Raw genomic sequence first — 21,132 nt, forward strand, 5'->3', positions numbered from 1 at the left:
AGCATAGCATTGATGTGAAAAGATTATATAGGTTTCCGTGGAAATACCAGTAAGACCCTTTAAGCTGTCAAGTTACATCTCATACACAGGGGATATCATCTGTTGGGGGATTTTTGTGGATTTTTTTGTTTGTTTTTGCCTGAGAGAGCACACCATGATACCGTTTCTCTGGAACCTGAAGCGATTGATATCCCGCTGCGGTATCATGTACACCAAGACCCATGTGATTGTCCTCCTGAGGCAACTGTTGTATGCATCTTGTTAACCCTAGCATGGTCAAAATAAGCAAATCTGTTGCTGCTTGACCTATTTTATTGTAAATCTAGAGACATTCAGCAGTAATAAAACAGTTCATCTACTAAAAAAATTAAGTGGCAAAGATACCATGTTCAGAACTGGCTCAGTACTTGAACATGCATATATCGAACAGATCAGATAAATCCCAGGCTGAGTTTATATTCCTTAGACCAAACCATCTTTTTGTTAATCCTATTGGACTTGCAGTATTCATACATGCTGTGAAATAACTTAACAATTCATTTATTGTGCAAAAGCAAAAGGAGAGGATTACCTAGAAACATCTGTAATGAAAAGAACAGTTACAGTGAATTGGATTTAGATGTATTTCTTCTGTGTCAATGTAAGACCTATTATAGTTTCTCCTCCTGTACAACTGCATGTACAGTTTCTATAGAAACGGGCATAATTCTGCCTTCAAGCTACCATTCAAACAGGTGCATCAAACATTTTTGTAATATTTATGCATAAAGTTTAAATTTGAAAAAATAAACGCTTGTCCCCTTGCTTGATATCAGCAAGCTGTCTGACCCAGGGTGTATCATTATTTCAATTTAACCACAGCAATCCAATAATGCTGTACAAAATAAAACCACTCCAAAATGTAAGGTCTGCATAAAACATACAGTTCCAAGCAAAATTACACAGTATGTGGCTTGCTGCTTGGCCATGAGTGATACACTGAGGATGCATTAAAAGATACAGAGGGGTTCATAATAAGAAAAGATGCAAATATCTCTGGATGAAGCAAGGCATTTCATTTTATGGCTTAAAAGAAAAATGAACTTCTCACTGAGGAAGACTGAATTCTCTTTCCCGTGCTCAGTATGAATGATCTACAATGAAAAATGTGTAACTTGAGAGGAAGGAAATGATAAACAGAACAATGCTTTTAAAGAAAGACCAATAGTGATGGCCCCTCAGACACTACACTGGTTTATTTTAGCAAGAACACGAAGATAGACAGGTTGGTTTATGTGTCTGGTGAAATCAATTCTTACCTCTGGAAGCTCATACCACAATAAAACCAATTAGTTCCATGGTCCACCCCATTCCATTTGCTGATATTATGGCTCCAGTCTACATGATGTCACCTCTATGATGAAATGGTCTCCACATAATATCTTCTTATTTGTGTCACTACAACATATAGCAACACTGATCATGTGGCTTTTCCTGATTGTGTGGAACATTTAGGTTCATGTCAATTGCCACTAGGACCTTATGTGATGCTGGTCATGGAAGTTATAACATAGATTATCATGCCAGAACAGAGAAAACAGTGCCCACCATTCATTATAAAAATTCATTTTTAAAAAAGATAGGTCTTTTATATCTGGGTTGGAGGTGATTGCTACCAGGGTTACCCTTGTCAAAAACCAGCCTTGGTTCTTGGCTGCTCTCAGGGACCCCACTCTACCCCACAACTTAGGGCTCAGCCTCATGGTCTGAATTATTTGTGAATGAAGGAGGTTTAAAACCTTATCTTCCAACTCTATGGGGAACAAGGTCCTCATCAAATAAGAGTTGTTCCCAGCAAAAATGAATTCTTTTGATCTTGGCTCCATTTGCAAGTCACAAACCTGCATGTGCATGTGTTTGTGAGAGAGAAATAGAGGCATGTGGGCTTCTCCTCACCCCCTTTTCTCTCCGTATTTCTATTTCTCCTACCAATGCTATCCTTCAGCACCAGCTTGTGCCCCCACCCCCAGTAGCCAAACAAAGCAGCAGCAAAATGTGAGTGAGATTCTCTCCATGCAGTCTTTAGAAACCACCCCCAAATCATGGGCATGTCAAAGCTTCAATAAATAAATATAAATTCTAGAAAGCACTGATACTTGGGACCAATTTATCAATAAGTCAAAATAAAGAAGAATGCTCAGGAAAGTATCAAAAGGTAAATGGTGACCTAATGTTTTCTGATAATCTCTACATTCCTCTTCCTTAGAATGGATTAAAGATGGAGCATCTTGACACTGTCTAATAGGGCTGTCCTTGATATCAGAGTCTTGACAGGGAATTGCCACGCTACATAAGATGAAGCATCATAGAACATCCATGACTTAAAAGTCTGTACGATATAGTCAGCAATATAAGGTAAGATTCATATTTGGCCATTATACAGTATCTATCCCTTGTGCTTTTGAAAGTCATCCCATAAAAATAGCAATCATATATAGGGAGTATATGGTAGTATGAAGATAGTATATACCAGAAGGTTCCAGATTCATTCCAAGTCAGTATAAAGCAGCTTTGTATATTCATGTGTACTCTTTTGAGTGTTTTAATAAATGGGCATAGCCTTGAGAGCAGACACCTGGACTTCTCAAGAACTATGAAGAGACGCTCCAAGTAAGATTGATACCAGGTAGTGAACAGCCAATTCTTATGAAGCATTAGCTCTAATTGTAATACAAAAAGTATGGGAACTTCTCACCTGAATTTTCTGCAATAATATTACTCTTATCCCTGTAAGGACCTATGCACCTGCCATAGCTTTTCCTTTTAAAGTAGAACTTAAATGTGGACATAGTGAAGAAAAAAATGGATACGTCATCTGTCATGCTGATTTTACCCTAAGGGACTCAGCTATATTTGCTAGATCACTTGGAAAAATTGTTGTATCCTAGAAATAGATTTTTGAAATTAAAAAAGGCACAGAAGTAACCTATATTTCTTTGCTACAGTTCTTCTGTAACAAAGCCAAAAAAGGCAAATGATAGTTCTTTACCAGAGCACAGAACATTCGTGGTCTGCAGTAGCAACTGGATTTTACAACTCAATGAAGTCATTATTGAAGCTACAGTTTTGATTCGAGTCTTACAGGCAGTGACTCATGCTGTTCTTGTAACTCGGAGGAGATTGGAGAAGCCATGGAAGAGTAGCAGCAACTAGACTACAGAACTCTGATCTATATTCAGACGTGAGCACTATTATCAGATTTCTTTCTTTTTTGGTGTATCAAAGCAGTTTTTTTTCTTAGGTTGGGTACAGACAGGTCCCCCCGCATTATGTATTTTAAACTGTTTTTAAATTGTTTTAAATTTAATTGATTTTATTGTGGTGATGCACTGTTTTATGATGATTTTTGTAAGCCACCCTGAGCCTGCCTTGATGGGGAGGGCAGGGTATAAATTTAATAAAACCTAAAACCTAAACCTATTGAAGGTAGTATGACAAACCATCATTGTGTACTCATCTCTCCATTGTAATGGTGAATTTTTAATTATCTGAATAAAGAACTTAGAAAACCAACAAACTGTCTTAAGCTGCTCTATAACGGTTATGCAATTGCTTAGGATAGCAAATTAGCACTCTACACCAGTATGTGCATGTGTGTGTTATGTGCCATTAAGTCACTTTCAACTCACAGAAATCCTATGAATTAAAACATATCATTAAATAGTTGCGATCTCATTAGTTGGGATCTCAATTTGGAATCTCAAATAGTTGGGATCTCAATTTGGATGAGGGCTCAAAAGGCCCCCATAGCTGCTCTTTGCCCCTTGAGGAAAACCTTTAGTTGCTATATGTTGCATCTGTCTGTCTGTCTGTCTCCTCCCTGAGGCTATGACACACCCATACACTTAACTCGCTCAGAAGAAATATTTTCCCTCTCTTTTGCTTTCCTTTTGTGACCGATCCACCCTAGTTGTCTGTTTTCTTCTTTCCTGAAGAACACTGGCTGTCCCATCCTGTCACAGTATAATATTTTGGCTGATTGCTCAGCCCAGGAACCCGAGGGAAGGATTTAGAGCACACCCCCATAACAACTGAAATAGCACTCAAGACTTTTGGAAGTTAAAAAAATAGCAAAATATTTTATTCAACACAAGAGAGGGAAAGGTTAGGTGAAATGTAAAATGTATGGAAATATCCTGTTTTTAATATTTTATGTTGTTTTTAACTGTTGTTAACCACCCTGAGCTTGTCAGGGGAGGGTGGGATATAAATTTGATAAAATAAATAAAAATAAAATTTCTGAGGTAACTTGAATAAATAACTCTGAGATAAAATCATTAGATGCACATAGTACAGTTATATGTTTCAGGCTTATGACAGTTTCTTAACCTATTCAGTAGCCACCCTTCTCTAAAAACACCATTACTCTTCTTGAGTTTTAATTCTGAAGTTCTCCAAAGGCAGTTTCTAACCACACTGGACCAGGGATCTCTACTCTTCAGAGCTATCGCCCTATTTTGACCAGGTAGGGAAATTCTTTTCTTATTAGAAGATCTATCTCCTTTCCTTGGTTTGAATGGAAATCTTCACCTAACTATGTACTCTTTCTTGCCAACCTCCCCAGTACTCTGTGGTAAACTGCTTTCAGTCAGGGCTGAGTTCAGAATGAATTTCTCCTCAGCATTCAGCTCCCAGGTGATGGTGACCAATCAGATTTCTTTGAACAACCCATCACTTAAGGTTCTCAAGATCTGTGACGAATTAACCTGTCACCGTCTTTTACTTGTTTGCACAGCGCTTCTAAGCTTTTAAAAGTGCAGCCCATCACAGAGACATGGAAGCTGGGAGAGGGGATGTAATTTAAAGCAGTTTTCTCTGCACCATATGCTACAATATATTTACTTCTCTATGTGGCTGTTGTTTAGCCATAAGAATATCCTGGAAAGCCATTTCTGCATCTTCCAGTGTTTAATTGAGTTTCAGTTTTTAGCAGCAGAATTAAACTGGATAAGATATTAGCCTACATTCCAGATAGCAGCATTGTTTAAGGGACTTTTGGGTGGATTTTACACATTCACCACAATATAGTTAAACCCACCCACCCACCCACATATGTCTACCATATTTTTCATAGTGCAGAATTAACTGCAATAAGCATATTGAAATCAAGAGGCTTAGATTGGACTGACATGAGATTTCACTGTAAGGCTGAACCCATTCCCAAGACTTTGTTCTGCACCATGACCTGACTGCAAAATTCATCCTGCAATATAAAATATGGCTGGGAGGTTCTACCGTCTGGCCACAAAAGTGGCAGGTTAACCCAGTGCATGTGCTTAGATTGTACTTGTTGTTGGGCTGTCTTGTGGTGTGCTCATTTTTCTCTGTTCTAATCCTTTGGAAATATTTACAAGAGCTACAAGAATTTCCAAGGGAAGATTTCTTGGGGGCAAGTTTGAGTCATGTTTAATCCAAATCACTCTGTGTTTCTGCATTTAAGAACTAAGTTTAGCTCATTGCTTGTGCTTTCTCCCAGAATGTTTTAGAACACAGTAATAATAACGGCATTAAACTTGGTGCCCTTAAGGAGCAATTGTAACAGAGGGTCATATTTTCCTTCGTTTCAGTTAACCTGCTTGTCACATGAAATGATATACACACTCAACATTCTGCCCCCAAGTACTTCGCATGCTCTTTTAGTAGTACATAGATGGTGGAGTGAATTATATTCACATTATACTATAGAAGTTTCCACTGATACTGAGTCTTAAATAGTAGTCCTCAGTGATTGAACTGCATTCCAAAAAATGGCAAAAAATTTAAACTGGTTGAAGACTCATTCTTCCAAGGTAATGTACAAGTTTAGTTTAGGGTTTTGGCAAGCATTATGCTGTTAAGAACTTAGGTTGCCACCCTTGGCTTGGGAAATTCCTGGAGATGTAGGGAGGCAGACCCTGGGAAAGGCAGAATTTGGGGAAGGGAGAGGTATAACTCCTTAGACCTTCAAAAGCTGCTATTTCCTCCAGAGGAACTAAGCTCTGTTGCCTGGAAACTCAGTTGTAATTTGGGGAGATTTCTGGCCACCAACTGGAGGTTGGCAGCCCTATATAAAATACTGGTTTGCAGTGCAGCTTTCTTGGAAGTAAGCCCAATTGAGTAGACTTCAGTAGGACAGAATAGAAATATACTAAAAAAAATTAATAAATAAAATTAAGAGAGAAATATGTGCCTGTTCTCATTTTTTTAAAAAAAAGTATACTGGGAGGTAGCAAAAAGTTTTAAAATATACTTATCTTTGGAATAAAAGAAAATTCAGAAGCAACTTGTTAAGTTACAGCAGCATTCAGCTGTCATGACAATCCTCTGTTCAGGCAGGCATGAATCTGACTCACTGGTGTGTACAAGTGCTGGCCTTCATCCTCGTCCTCTCTCCTCCCCATGTGCATTATACATAATTCAAAGCTTCTTGGGTTTGGAAATTGTTAAATCAAATTCTAGTGTGTTGCATCATCTGAAGGGGAGCACCTAGTCTAATTGAAGTTTTTTTTCTTCCTGCAAACCAAGATTCTTAATCACATGGTGATCATGAGTGGGAAAGCAGAGAGGGGTGCAGAAGCATGGAAACAAGCCAAGTCCATGTCCATCATGAAAAAACAAAGTTTGTTATAGGAGGTAGCCATTGTGAATTCCAGAGATATTCCTATGAGTGTTTCTCTATAGAGGACATAGTTGAAGCTAACCTTTTTGACCAAAGTTCTGGGTTACTTTTAACAGAAAAAACAAAGTTTGTTATAGGAGGTAGCCATTGTGAATTCCAGAGATATTCCTATGAGTGTTTCTCTATAGAGGACATAGTTGAAGCTAACCTTTTTGACCAAAGTTCTGGGTTACTTTTAACAGACTTTTAAAACACAAAAATGTAGTGTTAGAAGTAGGCCATTTAAATTTCCTTGATGGCAATGACATTGTTTATATAACTGCTGGGACTGAAATTCAAGCTTTGATTCAGGGAAACATTCCTTACTCATGGGCATTTGCCATTTCATAATGGATAAGCTATCTGTTACATCTCTTATCTCAGTCTTTAAGAAGATCACAAGTCCACAGAATGCAATGGAACAAACTCTGCAACTCCCTGGTGCTTCTCCTTTTAAGTGTCTGATACATGTATACTTTGATTTACTTTACAATTTATCAGCAGCCTTCCTTTAAAGAGTAAAAACTGAGAAACATATTGTGAGTGGTGTTTACGGCCATAGCCTGGCATTAGGGATTTGTAGTCTGGAAATTTAATACTCAAGATCTGACATAAGCAACATCTTTGTAACTACAGTGGATGGTCTGAAACCAAGGTATTATCAGAAGACTCCAGATTTCAATAGTTCACAACATTTACTTAGAAAAATATGTAGGAATACAATCACACATAAAGAATCACAATACACACAATCACAAACAATACACACAAGGGACTAGACTAGGAAATAAGAAGTTGAAAATAGAGAATTTGAGGGGAAATTACAGAGGCAATATTACCTGTCTAGATGTGCAGAAGTCCATTGGGGGGAGGGGCAAGACATCCAGCATCTTGGGGGTGTGGTTGGATCCAGGAACACACTACAACACAGTGCATGGGCAAAGCTGGGTATATTTCTACCTCAAAATGTATCCTGAAGGATGGCTGGATGAGTCAAGTGGTTTAAACAATAGTTTGATGGGATTCCCATTATGAGTTGAATGTTTTCCAGGTGCTGGACACAAAAGTGTAATGTTCTCTGTTTGCTCAGAGAATGGGGCCAGCCAGGCAATGGCTGTGTGGTAAAAATGAAGATTCCCAGTTTGAAACAAAAGGTGGTAATGGTTTCTTGATGGGTGTCAGGAAGGAACATGATGATTTGATGTTTGAGATTAATTTTATTTTGGTACCCTGAGGATGAAGAAGGAAAAGGGGGGTTGTGCACATAGTATGCACATTAGCATAGGGTGACACAAAAGGTGCTTGGGTGGGTATGGAGGCACGAGAGGATTAGCCAGCAGTTGGCTGGTAGAACCCATTGTCTCGAACATTGCATTGTGGGGTGAGGGGGAAAGAAACTGGAACTAGGCTCGAGAACGCTGTTTTGCAACCTTAGCCAGAAATCCTTGACTGGCTTTTTGCACAAGCAGAGAGTGTTCTCACTTGGCCTGTTTTGTGGGATCTCTAGTTCAGATCAGAATATGGAGGCCCCATCATTTGTTGGGGTGCTTTCATAGGTCAGGCAGCATCTCTTGGCTACATATGTGCATTCAAACTGTATGTATAGAGGCTCTGTCCATGTGATCGGGTTCACTGTGTTTCAGATGCCCCCGATCATGGAGATGGGACGTGCTCATGTTGTCAATTGTACACACACAGGCAATGTGGCTACCTGAGATGAGTGGGTATAGATATGGGTAGCATATTTGTTCCAGAAATGGGAGGAAAGAGACAGACAGCTCAGGATTTTATTTACCTGGCAATAGGAAGCCCACTAGTGGAAGAGGCTTCAAGCTCTTTCCCTCCCCCCCAACCCCGCCGCCAATAGCAAAGAGCAAGCACACATCTCACACACACACATGCCCCTCGGAGACATGAGAAGTACCAATGACGTCAAAAGGATCAGCTTTGCTCTCTATGTGACAAAGAACTGCTAATTCAAGATGTTAAAAGAGATTTTCATACTGAAGTGTATTTAATGAGAGGAAACTTTAGATGAAAAGCAATTTATTTTGCCGGCAGCTTGAAATTATTCCCTGGGCTATTAGTGAAGATATATTTGACATATAGAAGAGATATCAAGAGCATTTTCTTCTGCTTGATCCTGAAAAGTAGATTAATCATGGTTTTTATTCTTAAATCCTCTCTCTCTCTCTCTCTCTCTCTCTCTCTCTCTCTGTAAGAGAGAGAGCATGGACATATGCTCATGTATGCACAGGCAAATATAATGAACTAGTGCTTTGGAATCTTGACTTTTAAAATCTTTTCCTGCTTCTATCCATTTACTTCATCTCTCCCAAGAATCTTTTGACTATTTTGTGTTTCTTGAATGGTCCAAAGCTCTTGGTTGTCAGCCACAATTCTCTCTCTTACACCAACCCTATGGGGCATAATTAGAGTCTACTTAACAGAGTAAATGCTCAGATATGCTGGTGTTTTTGTAGAAAAGCAATAAATTGCCCTGGAAATAAGCTGCCTCCTATGTTTACGCAAATAAAGATGAGAAGTATACCTCCTCCACTTCATCTGATCAAACAGGATTGAAGTCATAGGAGATAGTGCAATAGAAGTCTGAGCTTCATTTTCCATAGTTCCTTGATTGGCATCTTATATTTGTGCCAGCACTAGAGACCCCATTCCTCAATATTGTTTTTCGAGAAAGCTTAAAGGTGATTACTGTTCAGGTTGTGTATGCTCATCCTATTTGTGCTTCCGGTAAACAGGTTGTTGAAGCATGGCTGTGTAATCCTGAAGACCCTTTCCTGAGAGTAATCCCTATTGAATAGCATGGATTTCATTTCTAAGTAGAACTGCTTGGGATAGCTCTTGCAATACAAGAGCCCCTTGCTTCTGGTCACTCCAATGATGCTGGGATGGAAGAACCACTTACCTAAAGCAAATGAACTGCTTGTTACCCACTTCCTTCAGGAGAGTGACACAGATGTGGAACAGGAAATCATGTTGATAGATCCAGGTGAGTAGACGTGTTGGTCTGAAGCAACAGAACAAAGTTTGAATTCAGTGGCATCTTTAAGATAGATAAGGTTTAATTTTGGGTATAGGTTTTCATGTGCATGCACACTTCTTTGGATATCATGTTGTTCACCCTGCATAGGTGATGGTTTTCTTTTTAGATATTATTGGAGCTGTCCGGGATCAGACTGTTTCTTGTTTGTTTCTGTCTTGCTATAATTGAGTGGTACAAAGAAGGAGAGCTTTACTTGAGTTAGGACAACAGGCATGGCTCATTACTCTACATTGCCTGGTCCCACATAGCTACCAGCCTGGTCCAAGGCAAGCCCTTGAGGCACCTGTAAAGGTTCCAGGATTTGGCTCATTTCCAGTATGCCTAGCCAAGTGCAACACTTGTCTCTCTCCCTCCTTTTATTTGCTGGCATGCCAGTACCTTCATGTGGTGATACTGGGTTTTTCCATCCCAAAATGGTTCAGTATATTGTGTTTTATTAAACCATGTTGGGGAAAAGAGGTGATGAGCAAGTATGTGTGTCTGTGTTAAGTGCCATCAAGTTGCCATCAGGCAACCCTATGATTTAATGATCTTCAAAACATCCTATCCTTAACATCCTTATTCAGGTCTTGCAAGGGGCATGGCCTCCTTGATTAAATCAATCCATCTCTTGTTGGGTCTTTATCACTTCCAGCTACCTTCAACATTTTCTGTAATTATTGTCTTTTCCAGTGATTCTTGATTTCTCATAATGTGACCAAACTACGATAGTCTCAGCACCCAGATGAAGGTTAGTTTGAATAAAAGCAACACGTTACCCTTTGAATAGTTCCAAGCCAGTCCAAGCTTCTTCTCTTTCCATTAGGGGTTATAACAAACTTTGACCTGGAGCTAACTGTTACTCTTTTCCAGCCCTGTAAAAATATTTTTTTTTATTATTTTTAGATGTTTTGTGCACATGAATTGAAATAGCAATACTTTTCCAGTAGAGGAAAGCATATTGATATGCTACCTCTAGATTAGGGTTGCCAGGTATCACCTGGCTCCTAGGAGGGAAAGTTTCTCATACATGTGAAGTGTGGGATCACAATGATGTCACCCGGAAGTGACACCATCGCACTGGGCATGTTGCTCATGAATGTGCTAGCAATTTGGGGAACAAACTCGATGGTTCCATAGAGTTTTTACCCAAATTGCTAGAGCGCCCCCTGAACAGTGTGCCTGGCACTTTTGGGTGCCTGGCATTTTCAGGTGATGTCATTGCACTAAGCACGTTGGGCACAATGGAGCTCTTTGCAGGTGGGGATTCTCCATACCAGTGGGTTGGGGGCCTAAAATGGGGGGAACCCCTGCCCCCAGTGGGAGGCTAGGAACCCTACTCTAGATGTACATGACTTCTGACTTCATGATTCCTTCTTTCCAAGTGATGAGTCATAATTACTGTGTTGCCATAGACGGATTTAACAATGGTGATACTGACATAATAACATGCCAACAACAGGCATGAATGCCACTCTCATTCTTGGGTGCATGAGTCAGAATCATTGTGTGTTTATGAAATACAAGTCTCTTTTTTTTTAATTAGGAGAGTGGCTGTCTATGCAGGGTGCAGATATCTATGCATTGGGGTCTTGGAAAGTACTTAATTTCTAGCCTTTTCTCTGTTACTCTTGATGTTGCTCATTATTTTCTTTTTCTTTTTTTCTTAAACAGCGACACATTTAAATATAATGAGAAATTTTGTTCTTTTGTGAACATCTAGTAAGGACCTTCACGCATTTTCAAAGAACCCCTTGTGCATGAAATAATGAAAGTGTGTTGTGCATACTTTTTAGTGTCTTGTGGTGTTATTATTTTCCATTAGAAACACATACAAAAGAACTGAACTTATTATTTCCGAGGAATTAAATCAGAGAGACTTTTTCTATATATTTATTAATCTCATTTTTGCCTCTTTCTTGAAAGGGAAGGACAGGAAACAAAAAGAACTGGAAAAAAATCAGCTGTATTTAGGAGTAAACAATATAATTCTTAATCCTTGTGCCTCTCTGTGGCTCACATTTTCTATATGAGCATTTCTACAACATTGCTTTCATCTGGGGACCCTGGGTCTCTCCATTGACTTGTGGAATGCTATCAATTTTATGTTCAGATCTATCACATTAACCAGTCAGTCCTCCAAATATTAGTCTTGGCACAAAAGCCTTGACTTTGGCAAGACAATCCTTTCCACTCCCCAATTTCATCTGAAGTCCGAGAAAAGAATGTCTGTGGAAGAAGAGCTCTAGTCCAGCATCCTGTTTCACACGGCAGCCAAACAGTTCTAATTATTATTTGTTTAGAAAATGTATATGCCACCTTTCCAGAGACTTTTGGAGACCTGCCCCAGGAGGGACCAGCAAATGAACATAGAGACCAAGGCTTTCCTCTGATGCTGCCTTCTAGTACCAGTAAACAGAGGTTTTCTGCCTCTTTAAATTGTGTTGCCATTCACTCGCTATCATTAGTGGCCATGGATGAACTTCTCCTCCATGAATCTGTCTAATTCCCTCTTAATGCCATCTATGCTCATGGCCATCACTATGCCTGCTGGCAGGGAATCCCACAATTTAAATCCTTGTTGAGTCAAGAAGCTTTCTTTTTATCTGGCCTGAATGATTCTATTGCCTATCAATTTTACTGGGTGCCCCTGAGCTCTAGTATTATGGGAGAAGGAGAAAGGGTTCATTTTATCTACTTTCTCCACCCCATGCATAACTTTATATATCCATTCCCCTTCTGCTTTTTTTCTAAACTGAAAAGTCCCAATGTCTTTAGTCTTTCCTTATAGGAGAAGTGAGCCAATTCATCAGTCATTATGATTGCCCTCTTCTACATATTTTCCAGCTCTGCATTATCGTTCTTGAGGTATGGTAACCAGAACAACACATATTATTCCAAATGGGGCCTCAGCAAAGCTCTTTAAAGGGTGTTACAATATTGGCTGCTTGATTTTCTTGTATGTAATTTCCACTATGTTAAGTGAGGCTTACTCCCAAGTAAGTGCATCTGGGATCTCACCATTTCTATTGTAGCTGCAGTTTAAATATTGTTAATATAGTGCTCTCTGAAATTCTTTTTAAAAATCAGATTCTTTGATTTACTTAAAAGTATGCTATTTGATGTTTTCATAGACACCATCTTATGGCATTACTTCAGCTTTTTCTCCAGAGCTGCCCTTTCTGAAGTCATTATTACTCATTAGGTATATTGTGCAGGAAGCAGAAGTAGGTCAAGGATGAAAAGCTCCATCTTAGCAAGAGGCACACAAGTATTTCACAAAGCTATTTTCAACTTTTCATGGGATTAAAAAAGGGGTTTCTGCCGGATGAAAGCTGTCACTGCCAATTTACAAATCAATGTCCCACACAGAGAAGCCCTTGTTTCATATATTTAGCCTTTCATATGTTAAACACATTGTTTTAGAATTCTGTTCTAGAAGATGGGTCAGCATATCTAATGTGTCTACTGTGAATTTATTGCGCTGTGTGCATCAAACTGACAGCCCTCTCCTCAGATCCCAACCTGGTTGACACCACATGGCCATTCTACAGAGAGAAAATAAATGATACAAACACCCCAAGGCAAGGCTCAGTCCACATAGTGATCACAGCAGACAGCAGAGCAAGCCCACCAACATCCACCAATCATGGAGTTGCATGCCATGATTCCCACCTTATGTAGCATACACAGATGCAGCCAACCATTGCCTACCAAATGCACCATGGCTTCCTGACTTCTAGAAGCCACTGCCCACATGCAAAGTGCAAAAGGCAAAGGACAAAGAGCAGCTGGCCCCTTTACTCCCAAGGAGACTGCAAGTGGTGCAAGTGCAGGCGCCCCAGAGTTAACACACTCCAACATGGATTCAAGTCCCCACTTGCAATTGAGTTACTGGTCGACTGGTGGACTGGCCAATCCAACCTCAGTATTTGCATACTCCCATAGCTCACTAAACACAGACAACAACGATGGTCCAATCAAGCCCCATCATGCCAAGGTCACAGTGCATGTTTTCAAGCCCTTCCAGGACACCACCGACATGCCATGAGCCCATACAGCCAGCCTGGGACAAGTGATCCACCAATTAGAGGGCTGGACTGAGTGCTGGTCTCCGCACTGTAGCTGGCTGTTCTCCCATGGGTCAGGGCTTTGGCAGAGGTGGGCATCACCTCTCTGCAGGTAGGCATCACTTCTCTGCAATAAAGGGGAGTACAAGCTTACCTGTATCTGTGACCCTGAATAAAAAGTTCTTGCAATGGAAGCATGAACACTGCAAAGAAGTGCAGAGACTACAGGACAACAGATATGGACAGAGGGAACAGCAGGTGGAAGAGGCTGGGTAGGAGGAGGAGGAGCTACAGCACAATACCTCTGCTTCAAAGAGCCCAACCAGAAGAAGCCCCATGACTGGTTGTTAGTAGTGAAAAAGGAGTTCAGCAGTCGCTGAGATGCCATGTCAGAGGTTATGGCGAGGGAGTAGTTCACCAGGTCCCCTGAGACCACCAACGCCAATCCCCAGCTTTCATTTGGATGGCCTCTCTTGTGTGGCCATCAGCCCTGAGTCCACCTAACACCCAAACAGTGTTCCCTCTAAGCTGAGCTAGTGTGAGTTAGTCTACAGTTTTTTAGCCTCCAGCTCACACATTTTGTCTTAGCTCAGGATGGATGGCTCCAGAACAAACCAATTTATGCAGTAGCCAAATTGCTTTCTCACAACTTTGATGTAAGTAGCTCACAAAGTAGAATTTTTGCTCACGAGAGTTCCACAGATTAGAGGGAGCATTGCACCCAATAGGGGAGAGGTGTTCACAGTTAGGAGAATATAAAGTGTGGTCTGCAGCTGAGGCACTTGGTGTGAGCAGCAGAACAGGTATGGCTCAGAGATTTGAGTCTACCTAACATTCACATCCCAGCAAGGGAGAGATGTTCACAGTCAAGAGGGTATAAAATGCCAAGGTACCCAGTAGCTAAGCCTCAGTGTTTGGTGTGAGCAGAGAGACAGGCTGGCTTAGAGTCCTGAGTCTATGTAACACTCAAACCCCAGCAAGGGAGAGATATGCACAATCAGGAGAGTATAAAATGTAAGTTCTCACTCAGCCAAGTAGCTAAGTTCCACCTATAAGGAATAGCTGCCATTAAGGCTTGATGTTATTTGGGCTTATCAGTTTCTTTAGCCTGTATGTTTTGGCAAGCCCCTGACCCGACAAGCTAAAAGCAATGTGCTTGTTTTAACTACATTCATATGTAGCTTTTGGCTAATAAGAGAACCATTCTTGGGAGTCTTCCTAATTTGTTTCAATCTGCTGGTGCCAATTAGTTAACCATGTCCTGATTGGTTCAGGGGCTGAGGCAAGGACAGCTGAAAATATGCCTCACTTTGAGAGTAAGAAGCCAGCTATTCTATCAACAGTTGAGAAGGGGTTACATTGTTGATCTGCCCATAATGCGGACTGTGTGGTATGGGATGGACTTTCTCCTCCAAGCCTCTATGTGTGGTGGACCTATATCTGATGAGCAGGATTCTTTCTTTCAGTTGCTATTATGTTTGCCTTAAGAATGCTTCCAGTCTAGCATAAACCCTTTGTAACTTGAACAGCTTACTAAACTTGGAACCTTTCCTATTTACTTACTTACTGTGAGCTTGCAGATAACCTCAGAGGAGGATCTGGGAGGCTAAAAGCCCATGATAACAGGTCTAGAACCCATGGGACTCCTGACTGGCCTGGCTGGCTGTGGTTCAGTGCCTGGGAACAGGAGGGTAAGGGCTGGATCCCTTGAGGCTCCTGGGTGTCTGGGTTCAGTGCCCGAGAGCAGGAGTAGGGCTCTCCAGAACCACACATATAAAAGGTCCAGATCCCTTGAGGCTCTTGGCCAGCCCAGGTGGCTTTGGTTCAGAACCTGGGAGCAGGGGTCGGGTTGTCTAGGACTATACACCACCCCTCAGCAGAAGCAGAGAGACAGGTTTGGGTCAGAGCCCTGAGTCCATCTAACACCCAAACCCCTGCAGGGAAGAGAAGTTTACATTATTATAATATAATATAATATAATATAATATAATATAATATAATATAATATAATATAATATAATAATATTTATTTTATTTATTAAGGACAATATTTGAGTCTATTGCTACATAAATAATGCCTTAAACTTACATTAAAAAAAACATTCTAAAAGCAGAAACAGGTTTTGTCTGCTTCTTCTGCATAACAACACTGCAATAAATATATGTGTACATACAACATGTAGCTGTGTGTTAGTCTTTTATATGGCTGTGCAACAAGTAGGAGAGACTTTTGGTGCCCAAGAACAACAATTTTACATGCATTATTATTGCCTTGAGGCAATATAACACATTATTTTCAGAATTTTAAAAGTTAGACACACTTGCAAAGTTATTTCCTTTCACAAACCTATTTTGAATTATGAGGATAGGCTTTTGGGTGGAAGGAGGGGCAGTTAATAAGGACAGGTTTCCAGGGGTAGGGGTTTAACTGCCAGGCAAATCTAATTCTCTGCATGTGTCATTCTCACTATCAAAACACTGTAGATGATTATTAAAGTTGGGGCCAAACTAAATGTCTGAGTTTGGGTTCAGGTTGCCCTCAGCCACACAGCAATTAGGGAATGGATATTAAAAAATATAAAAGAGAGCCTTTGCGGTTGGATTGCCTGATGAGGTGGGGCAGACTCCTGCCTCCTTCCCCAAGCAATTTTCCCACACTGAAACAACACTGGGGAAAGAAGGTATTTCCCTAGTTTTGCTGTTCTACATGGAGTATTCTGTGTATGTAGAAAAGCAAGGATGGGGAAATAATTCACCTTGAGCTTTGAGACCCAGTTCTTTAATAACCTGCACAACTAGTTTGGCCTTTAGTCTTAAGTCTAACTGGTTCACCTGTCCAATCAGCTCCAGTACAACATACATTAGAGCAGGGGTGTTGAACTTATTTGTTATCAGAGCTGCATCTGACATAAATGAGACCTTGTTGGACCAGGCCATGTTGCATTGTGCCGAGCCGTGTCAGGCCAGGCCATGTGTGTACCTATTTAAGACTAGGTAGCAGAGATATAAATTTTATAAAGAACACAGACAAACACAAATATATATATTTTAAAAACTTAAAATGTTAGAAGTCATTGGTCTTAAAGATGCTTTCTTTGTATTTCTCCATGGGATCCAGAGAATTGGGCAAAGGAAGCTCTGGCTCTTTCCTTCCTTCCCCAGGGAGAAGGAAGCAGATGACAGCCAGTTGCTCGAGGGCCTGATAGGAGAGCTCTAGGGGCCTGATTCGTCCCCCGAACTACACATTTGAAACCCCTGCATTAGAGTATCTAATTCAATACACACCAGTTTCACTGATAGTGCAGTGTTCATATTTAAATTAACTGAACATATATTTCAGTGGGGTCATTTGTGTTGAAAACTCTTAGTGCTTGTTACAAGTCTTTGTAGAGTTCTTTGGAAGGAAGCCAAGACCAGAAATATGTATGTACATTTGGGAAGTGTCCATGCTGTAAAAATTGGTCTTATGTCCATGAAATGGACTACAATTGGAGATCATTGTGCTCTTGAATAAAGCAAGGAAACTATGGCCAGAACTTCTTCAACTACAAATATATTTCTGGCTCTGAATTTTTATTTAAGTAAAATTTTCTGCTGGCATGGAAACACCATGAAATCAATTTGGAAGTAAGGTTTCCATCTTTTCTGTTAAGTAAAGATAGTTCAGCTTCTGGGTCATCTATGGAATTGGATTTTTATTCTTTCATATTACTTCCACTTTGAGATAAAAATGTAATGCAAGTTCAAAGCATGCACTGTATCTTAAGAATACATTGGGCCCCACCTCCATCTCTCTCCCCTGGTATACCAAAATTGAACATTTTTTCTAGTTTGAGTTTTCAGGAATGACCTACTGACCTACTTTTCTGCATCTGACCACTAATGACGGGTATCCTCAAAAATTAATATTTTACTTTTTATACAAAGGCCAGCGTGGGCAGAGGACAGAGCTCTTGCTTCCCTACACAATCCTTTTTTTCAGTCCTGAAAACCCCAGGTGGGCAGTTATTCACATAAATTTGGAGCTGCATATGGAGTAACCAAAGATCTTAGCTCTACAACTGCTCCATAAACATTTCATTTCTAGGGGTTGTCTCCAAAGCTGATTGTCTGGAAGCACTCACCTCTTGGTCCCTTGCAAGGATCTGATTGGAAGGGAGAAATCCCATGGCCTAAGAAATCAGGAGTATCAAAGAAAAACAAGACACCTGCTGCTACTGACAGCAAGCACCTGAACACAGAAAACCATTGGGGAGAGCGGTTAATAATTTCTTAGAATCCTGGATTTACGTTTCCAGAAAATCACAATAATGACCTGATACAGCTATTTTCATGCATATTTTGGGCACAGGAATTTTGAAATGCACACACCTAATGAAAACATGCAGTTTCTTCTTGGAAGCAACTAAACTGCTGCTATGCTCAGCACAGAAATTATCTCCCTTTTTCTTTGCCTAATTCATTTCAGCTGTTGCCAGTGACAGCACAGGATAAAATAAAGAACACAAAGGACTGCCAGTCAGCTAGATGGCAATGTATTAATATGCTTTTGTGCTCATACTTTAAAATGAACCTGTCTTCAAGTACTTTCATTCATTTCATGATCATAGGCATTCAATTCCCTTCCCACCTACTCCAATTTATCCCAGGTGTAGGGACACATCTTAGAAATCCATTGATTAAAACCCAGGCAAGAATATCTTCAGTTTCTTTTTGTATCTTGGCAAATGTGGGTGTTGCATCTTAGGTTTTATGTAGGGCAAAATGATAACAATGAAATACCAGGGTCATAGAAAGAAAGCCATTAATAGCAGAAAGGAAATACACATTGAGCAAAAAATCAGTAATCAAATCAAACCAAATGTCAAACAAGCATACATCTCAGGTAAAAGGAGAATGTACAGTTATGACTGGAAGGCACACGATAAGGCAACCGGTCTGTCCCTGGTCTTGGCTTAAAGGCCAAACTATACATGACCATGGGGGGTGGGTTGGCCTTGAAAAAGCCCAAAAGAAAACAACAGCACTTCGTTATGCTTTAAAATAAAGGTTGCAGCCATGAGTCTAGGGTCTAGTCATTCTGTCTTAGAATACCCTTAGATGGCAGATCTCTTGAGGGTCCCATGACAATGCCTTAGAGGTGGCTGAGAGGTGATATGATCACCATCTTCAAGTACTTGAGGGGCTGTCACATAGAGGATGGTGTGGAATTGTTTTCTGTGGCCCCAGAAGGTAGGACCAGAATCACTGGGTTGAAATTAAATCAAAGGAGTTTCCAACTCAGCATTAGGAAGAACTTCCTGACCATTAGAGCGGTTCCTCAGTAGAACAGGCTTCCTTAGGAGGTGGTAGGGTCTCCCTCCTTGGAGGTTTTTAAACAGAGGCTAGATGACCATCTGACAGCAATGAAGATCCTGTGAATTTAGAGGGAGATATTTGTGAGTTTCCTCCATTGTGCAGGGGGTTGGACTAGATGACCTGGAGGTCCCTTCCAACTCTACAATTCTATGATTCTATTTCATGCTAGAACATAATAGGGAAATATAGTAAATATGGCTTATCAAACAGGTATTTTGCTAATCATAAATAATCATTATTCCTCTTTCCCCAATCAGTTATCTTATGAAAGCAAACCACTCAGCTATGTTGGACATACTACAGAAGAAAGTTAATTCAGAACTTATGAAGCTCATTCTAGGGTTGAGACATTTTGTAAATACATTATGCACCTCACCACCGATAATTTTTTAAACTTTTCCTTTAAAAAGAAAGCATATGCCACTGATTTCTTGATGAAATTAGCAGATAATTTGGTTTTATGGCAAGGAGAAAGAGCTCCCACTGAAATGAGTTTGGACATGCCCACAAACTCCATGGAAACTTAAACTGGTTATTCCCATACTCTTCTGGGAAAGTAAAACAAGCAAAGCAATAATGGAAAGGGCTGCTAGTTTTGTATCAGGGGAGTATAATCAGTGCTTTTTGTTTTTCTGTATCATCATCAGAGAGCTGATCTGTTACATGGTTTTTGAATATTCTATTTTGGCCAGAATTTTGTAGCTTGGAATGGAGCCTGAATGTCTTTGGGGGCCCAGAAAATGTAATAAAAGACATGCATGATTGTCAAAGATCCCAGCTGGGTTATCGCTCCTGGCTTCCTTTTGGAATTGCTGAACAACTTCCAGACCTGTGGGTCCTTGAAGCTGGATGCCCACAAGGAAACCAAATCATGTAAAAATGTATAAAGGTTTCAAAAATTATTAAAATAACTGACTATGCAGTAAAGGTTCTTTAGTTCGGCAACAAAAAACTAAAAAAGTTAACTATTCTAATTCATTGTATACCTTGGTATTAGCTGGCAAATCTCTTGCAATATAAAATCTAAACAGTAGCATAAGAGCACTCTATAAGTAGCATTCCATCATTGTAAGCCAAATTGCCCTCAAAAGAGGTTGGGGAATTAATAGGTGGGCAACTGTGGCTCAGCGGGATTCAGAATCTATGTATACAGGATGTAAGTTCCAGAAACTCTCACTGAATTGACAAAGGACACTAATTACGTAAAATAATTATGCTTTTATTATAGAAAAATATAGAACACACATATAAGGTAATGGATACATACAGCACACATTCAGGCCTAAGAAAACAAGGCATGAAAAATACAGGGGTAACACAAGGGTAAAACATAGACAGGGTATACTACCTGGTCCTGATAGGCTTAAGGTCCAGTTACAACTAGAAGATATAGACATGCACTGCCATGTGCCATCCCTGATGCTCCTTACTTAGAGTAGGGAGAGGGGAACAATCTGGTTACATGTTGCTCAGGCAGATAGAGAGAGCAAGAGAGCTTTCTCTCCTGTTATAATATTTTGGAAAGGAAGAGGTCCTCCCAAAAAGGGGCTGGCTTGTTGGTGGGCAGTGTCTAGTCTTTTCTGATTGGGTGCCCACCTCAGACCAATGAGCAGAACTGACTCTGGTCACCTGGATGGATCTTCAGGTAACAATAGTGGGGCTGATTTAGTGATATCTGCCCAATAGGTTACAATAGGTCAGGATATGTGTTAGTAGCTTGGGTGGTTTAGTAAGGATACCCCTGGGGAGAGGCAAGCATAGAGCACAAAGAATTTGTCTAGGTATCGGACATTACCATAGCATTAGATAAAGAGAGGCTGAGTTGCTGCAAAGAGCAGGGAGGTGGCTGATTAATCAGTAGCTGAGGATTAGCATGTGAACAATACTTACCAGAAGTCCCCATTGTTATTATGCACTCTGTTTGGGCGGGGGAGAGGGTCATGTCCAGAGGGTGCCTTTAGGTAGGGATCAGAACAAGCTCT

General features: G+C 40.3%; 1 protein-coding gene across 1 annotated transcript in view; it reads left to right on the plus strand.

Annotated features, from left to right (window-relative positions):
- The first annotated feature begins 228 nt into the window (after positions 1-228).
- The window catches only part of LOC132568223 (late histone H2A.2.2-like), a 69,723-nt gene continuing 48,819 nt past the window's right edge, over positions 229-21,132 (plus strand). The window contains exon 1 of the mRNA XM_060233821.1: positions 229-234. The gene's annotated coding sequence lies outside the window, so the exon portion shown is untranslated. The remainder of the gene's footprint in view (positions 235-21,132) is intronic.

The sequence above is a fragment of the Heteronotia binoei genome, chromosome 3 (assembly GCF_032191835.1).
Source record: "Heteronotia binoei isolate CCM8104 ecotype False Entrance Well chromosome 3, APGP_CSIRO_Hbin_v1, whole genome shotgun sequence".
NCBI classification, from domain to species: Eukaryota; Metazoa; Chordata; class Lepidosauria; order Squamata; family Gekkonidae; genus Heteronotia; species Heteronotia binoei.